Raw genomic sequence first — 6,491 nt, 5'->3', positions numbered from 1 at the left:
GGGTTTTATCTCAGCTCTGGCACTGGCCTGCTCGGGGAAACTCAAATCACTTCTGTGCCTCAGTTTTCCTATCTATAAATAGGGATAATGAGCCACTTTGAGATCTACTCATGAAAAGCACTATAATAAGAGCTAGGTATTTTTGTTGTTATTTTTATTGATTTAAAGACTTCAAGTGACAGAGAATCCACCATATGCCCAGGTAAATTATTCCAATGGTTAGTTGTTCTTACTTGAAAATTTGCACCTTATTTCTAGTCTGAATTTGTCCAGCTTCTAATTCCAGCCATGAGATCTTGATATGTCTTTGTTTGTGAGATTAAAAAGCCCCCAAATATCAGTAATCTTCTCCTCATGTAGGTATTTATAACTGGTGATCAAGTTATCTGTTATCTTTTTCTTGAATAAAGGTAATACGGTATATTGAATTTCTGTAAAAATCAATAGGAATTCTGCCTGAGTAAGGTCTGTGAGATCGGGCTCTTGGTAAACAAGGTGTGGAGGGAAAATCTATAATTTTTTTGGCTGGATAAGAAGTGTATGTGTGTGTGCTGTGGGTGCGGGATAGCAGGAGTGATGGCATGGAAGATGAGGAGTTACAACAGAAGCAAGGAAATACCATGTAGTGTGCTTAATGCGCTGTACATACCTTCAGATTTTTACAAACAAATTAATGTTAAATAGTGGAAATTGGCAGTGTACAGAGTGAAGGCTGGGGGCGGGGGAGAGGGGAGATGGGTGTTTGTGGTGACTGGAGGGAGCTGAGAGGGTGTAAGAAGTAGCAGCAGAATTAAGAAAAATCCTGTCTCCGAGTATGTTTTCATCTGACAGAGGTATGTGATTAGCTTAGCTTTTCTTTACTGTAAACCAGAACTCTGAATATTCTCCAGGGGATGCAATATAGTGTATAAAGAAACATAATGTGATGTGATTTATATGTTTAAAAAAAGAGATTTGATTTCCTTAACTATTAAGATCTGAACTCTAGGCAAGTCCTGGGAGGCGGGGGAGGGGACGGGGATGGACACACCACTAAAATTATGTGATTTGCCAGATTTTTCTATGCATAAAAACTGGTAGTATATCATTTCTCCTGGCAAATGTTTTCAAAAGTTACTAGTGATTTTTGGAGTTCCTTAATTCTTTGGAGTGCCCAACTTGAGACACCTTGATGGGAACTAATATTCAGAAAGTGCCAAGCGGCTGCCTTCTGAAGATCAGGTTTCTTTGAGGTGTTTCTAGAGGGTGTACCCAAAAATCACAAGTCTGAAAGCTTGGCTGTGTTCTGTTCTGGATGTAGCTCTCCTATTGAAATCAATGTGTCCAAAACAGGTGGGGAGAGGAAAGGGGGAATGTTTTGGGGAGGAGTTGCAATTGTTAGATATCAACAGGATGCACCTTTTCAAAAGGGGATTGCTCTGGGTTACACTCCTGTATAGAGGCATAATGACTGAAGTAGACTCAATGGGCCAGATCTTTAGATGGTGTAATTTGTCAGAGCACCACTGATTTCAGTGACATCAGTAGAGGGCATCTGACCCAATGATTCTAGGAGGTCCCACAATGGTGGCATGCAGCGCTTCTGCCTATTATAGGCAGTAGCTGACATGTTACAATCTTGTTTTACATGTGTAACACCAATATTACAAAACTGCGTTCTTTTATATTCCACTGAAGAAACATTTATTTCTTTATTGCACCAGCAATTTGTTGTGTTTCTGGTGTAAAAGATATTCAGTGCTAAAGAAATGACCCTTTTCTTTCAGGGTCTGTATTTTTATTTTTGTTAGTTTGCTCACACCTTGTGAGCTTCACAATAGATTTAGTTTCTCACATCTCTAATAATTTAAGGTAGCACAGGACTTTTTGTTAATCGGTATTATGTATATTACAGTAGCACCCAAAATGTGCCCCCCCCCACAGAAGTGGCAGGGTTTCATTCATAGAACACAATCCTGAAAAGACTTGTGCACTGTGAAGTCAATAGTGCATAAAATTAAGCACGTGCATAAATCTTTGCAGAATCAGGTCAGAATATGCAGTTCAGAAAGGACATAAGAAATACTGAGAAAAGTGTTTAGTTGATGACAATAAGTCAAGTATTTATATATATATTTGAGGGTCACTGATTTATATTAAAAAGTTGTAGTATTGGTTTTGATACAGCCTGACCAATTGGAATCTTTTTCAAGTTAGTATGGAGTGGCCTTAATGCTGGAAATAATCCTGTTGGCGGAGACCCCAGTACTGTGCAGATCAGAAAAGGATGCAGGAAATTCTGTTTACACATGTGTCTGTAGCACTGAGCAGCAAGAGCAGCCCAGCGAGCCCAGAGGGTAAGGGAGTTTAATAGTCTTGTGGTTTTACTGTTTTAATTTTTATATCTTTCTGTGGGACAGTGTGTGTGTAGTTCTCACACAGGGAGCTGGGGGTGGAAAGAGATAAGATACACAGCAGAAGTACTTAGATCTGAAAAAGGAGAGTATTTTGAGTGTGTGATTAAATTGTGCTTAACTATCTTCCTTTTACTTTCCGTTTCACCACTACTGGGTTATTTTTATCTTTGCATCATATTAAACATACCTAGTTTTGCTGTATGTATACAAATATGCTTATTTAACATAACCAGATAAGATTTTAAAATATAAATTTGCACAGCACAAGTGTGTTAAACTATCTATCTTTATTAGTAATTAAAAAATCGGAATGAGTTACTATAAATATGGCATGTTGAAGGATTATATTGTTTCTGTATGTATAAATTCAAAACAACAGTAGGAAAAGTTGGTACTGTTTGGGTCATTTTCTAAACCTCACTCAATACTGTAGAAATTTTAGTCTCAGGGGAATAGTATTGTTTGAGTTTGCTGCTCACACTAAATTTCTGTTGCGCTTAGCAGGAAGTTGTGTAATCAGAAGGAATGCTTCTGATTTAAAATGTGCAACTAGTGATAGATTTGTGATTTTAATTTCCTTCTGAAAACTATCAAAACAACAATAGGGGCTAAAATGCAGTGCAGTTTTTGTTTGTTTGTATTTTTAAAGTGTGGTGTAACAAAGCAGAGAACTATTGTAATGTGATATGTTGGCAATGGACAAAAATATTCAGTTTGTCCATTATTTGAAATAGTAGAATCCCAGATGGAAAGTGAATGTGTGGATGTCCTGTCACCGGGGAGGACCTGAGGGGCAAATTCCTAAAGTAATGCAGAGCAATTTAATAAATGCATAATAATACATTTAATAAATGTATATAGCAGACTGTTCTAACTGCCTATCTGTTAGATACAACAAGAGTACTTGGGTTTTTATCTTTTCATTCTCACTGTTTTCATCACCACCATGTTAGTTTGTTCCCCACAATCATCAGTGTTGATATAAAGCAGCTAACTTTTTTTTGCTCTAGTGTAACTTACACTGGGAATACTTTGTATTTTTGAACACTGCTATTGCAATTGTTTGTTTACTGCAGTGAAGATATAAAGCACTATATAAATGTTAAGTATTATGAATGGGACCTGTTATATGCTCTTTACATACTCAAACCTTCCAACAAATTCAATGGGAGTTCAGGGAGTGCAAAGAATGATGTATCAAGCCTATTACCTATCTATTTTTCTGCCTGTCTTTAACTCAATCCAGTGCTCGTAAATTATTTCTTTTACAGATCACCTGCATATTACCTTTTTTATTTTATTAAAAAAATTAGGGACCCTAATCCAGTTGATGTTGAAAACAGTTAATCTACTGCCATTTACCTCAATAGATGGGCTTCAGAGTCTTTGATTAATTTGAGTAGATTGATTAATTTATTAATATTTATTTACTAATCTTACTAATAATTATTTAGCTCCACAAGTATATGTAGCACTTCATGAATCATAGAAGAGATGTTCCCTGCCCTAAAGAGTTTTGCTGCCCAATGGTCATAATGAGTATATTGCCTTAGTGATCTCCTCTCCTAAACGGAAGGAGGCATACATATTATTGTAAGGTTACTGCTGGAAAATGCTGACTTCTTAATGACAACTACTTTCTGTGAAAAATATCCTAGTGTAATGTGGTGCATGTCCAATAATGTCAGTTTTGAGTTGCCTAATAATCTGTTGGAGCAACCCAACTATGTATTGTCCTCCTTTTAAATATTGCTTTTCATCCATTTCCATTTGCCCTAAATCTATGTCAGATCACTTACTGATTGCTAATACTAAATGAAAAAGCTGGCAGATTAGAACAATTTATAAATGCTCACATTCAGTCTTCTTGGCAAAAACAAGTCTGCCCCAAATCCTCAGTTTTCTGCACTTCTTATGACTTTCTTTTCTTTGTAAATCATGTGTACATGGCATAATTCCCTCTAATGTGCATACTGCAATTTGGGAATATATTGGACTGAATTCACACCCACTTTCACACCAGTGGTGCCCTGCTATCCTCTGCTGGCTGTCCTGCTAAGGAAGGTCATATTGTCAAGTGTCATCAAAAGTCTGAACAAGCCACCTGGCTGTGGCCCTTCCCTTATTAGCACTGCCCTGATTACATCTAGACAAAATTTCTACCACAGTTGGTTATACAGCATGGTTCAACGGCGTGCAAGCCTGCATATTCGAGGGTTAAATTAAGGCTACTTGATATGTACCCTTGCTCTAGAGCAGCGGCTTGCAAACTCTGATTTGATTCATACGCCACCTTCTTAAAAAATTGTTGATAGATGAGCTTGATGTTCCACCAATTCATTTCACCAGTGGTACATGTACTGCAATTTTTGGATAATCCCATGATGATAATCTCATAAGTGATAGGAATATTAATTGCACTTGTTATATTTATCTGAAACGCTATACTCTGGTAAAGTAGGGGGGAAAAGAGCGGCATGGAGGGGGAGTTCGAAATATTGTATAACAGAGCACAATCAGAGTCCATCAAAATTCAAGCAGTCATGGAAGCAGGTAGATTTTTTTCCAAAGAAGGATTCATATATATGAATGATTCCATAATATATTTTAGATGGTTTCAGTTTCCACTTTCTTTGTTACTAACTGTAAATTAATTTTCTCAAAGTTCTATGCCCCCATTCTTATTTTGCTGTTCATGTGGTCTTCTTTGTACTACTTTTTCCTTCCCCCAATTTCCAACTTCCCCTTTACTGAATACACATTACACCAAGTCTTTCTCTACTAAACATAGACTTCCCATGTTTTGTCCACTAGAACTATTAAAAGCTTCAGAGGATGCTCATCTCAGCCTTGTGATGCCTCAACCAAAATAATTGAAATCTTACCTTCCAACATTTTTTTTCCAAATAACTCATGTGTGTGAGAAGAGCAAGTAACTCATCATTGTGCTTTAATAAAAACAAATTCTACACTAAAATAATCCTGAAATACATTTTCATTCAGACAATTAAACAATATGCTTGTAACAAAGCTACTCAGTTACTAAGCTGCATTTTCCCAAAAGACCACAGGTTCAAGGTAAATGTTCAAACTAAGCTTCCAAATATAGGCAGCAACTGTTTGCAGCTACCTCTACGTTGCAAAAAAGACACAGGGTAAGTAGTACACCCTGTCTGTTAGTTTGTTGTTAACAAACTTATTCTTAACAAAATAAGATATCTTTAAAAATACATGTAATGTAATATTATGTGCCAGCCTTCTCTGGATGCATAATATAACATGTAATTGTATTCACTTTTTTGCAGAAACAAACAAACCTTCCTAAACTTGAAAAATCATCTTGAACATACAGAGCTTTTAAAATGCTTATTACACTCAATACATTCCCCATGCCAGGTTGGACTTACATGTTTCAGGATTAATCTGATACACCAAAAACATAACACTGCTACCTATAAGTGATCCATAAATTCCATACATCCAACTGGATCTCCCAGAACTTCACTGACTTCAGTAAAGGAGTCCTGACCAAGATTGGTGTAAATAAAAGGTGAAAAGGGGCAATTGTGCCAAATTCATCCTGGTTTAACCCTAGTAACTCTGACAACCCTTGTTGTTTGTTTTTATTGTATTTTCAGTTGACTTGGAAGCTTTTCCCATAACCTTTGTAAATGGTATTGTTGGAGAAAAGGACTTTCCATAGGACAACTGCATGAGTAAGAATGACTAAAGGGTCTTTAATGTGGCCCTAAAGAGGAATGACAAAATAGCCCAAATGCCACTGGGAACAAAACCCATTCTCTTCTTCACATGAAAAAGTAAGGTTCTGAATGTATTGAAAGGATAGGAAATGTGGAGAGGGCCACTCTACATTTCCTGCCCTTCCAATACATTCAGAACCTTCTTTTTCACTCCAAACCTATTCACACCAAACCTACGTATGATGGAGTATAGCACTGCTGGGGATCCTTGCATCCCATTGCAGGAGAAGGTTTATAGGGGGAGCCAAGAGAGCTATGATTAAGTATATTCATCATTTAGTTACACTGTAAAAAGATCACTATACTTGCTTATCTGCTATTTTCTTAAGGCTAT

At 36.9% G+C, this 6,491-nt stretch overlaps 1 protein-coding gene across 1 annotated transcript in view; it reads left to right on the top strand.

Annotated features, from left to right (window-relative positions):
- The first annotated feature begins 2,250 nt into the window (after nucleotides 1-2,250).
- CCDC102B (coiled-coil domain containing 102B) overlaps nucleotides 2,251-6,491 on the top strand; it is a 352,649-nt gene continuing 348,408 nt past the window's right edge. Inside the window, exon 1 of the mRNA XM_034762546.1 lies at nucleotides 2,251-2,336. The gene's annotated coding sequence lies outside the window, so the exon portion shown is untranslated. The remainder of the gene's footprint in view (nucleotides 2,337-6,491) is intronic.

Source organism: Trachemys scripta, chromosome 2, assembly GCF_013100865.1.
Source record: "Trachemys scripta elegans isolate TJP31775 chromosome 2, CAS_Tse_1.0, whole genome shotgun sequence".
In the NCBI taxonomy this organism is placed as follows: domain Eukaryota; kingdom Metazoa; phylum Chordata; order Testudines; family Emydidae; genus Trachemys; species Trachemys scripta.
Note: the sequence above shows the minus strand (reverse complement) of the source record. Positions and strands in the feature narration are given on the sequence as shown.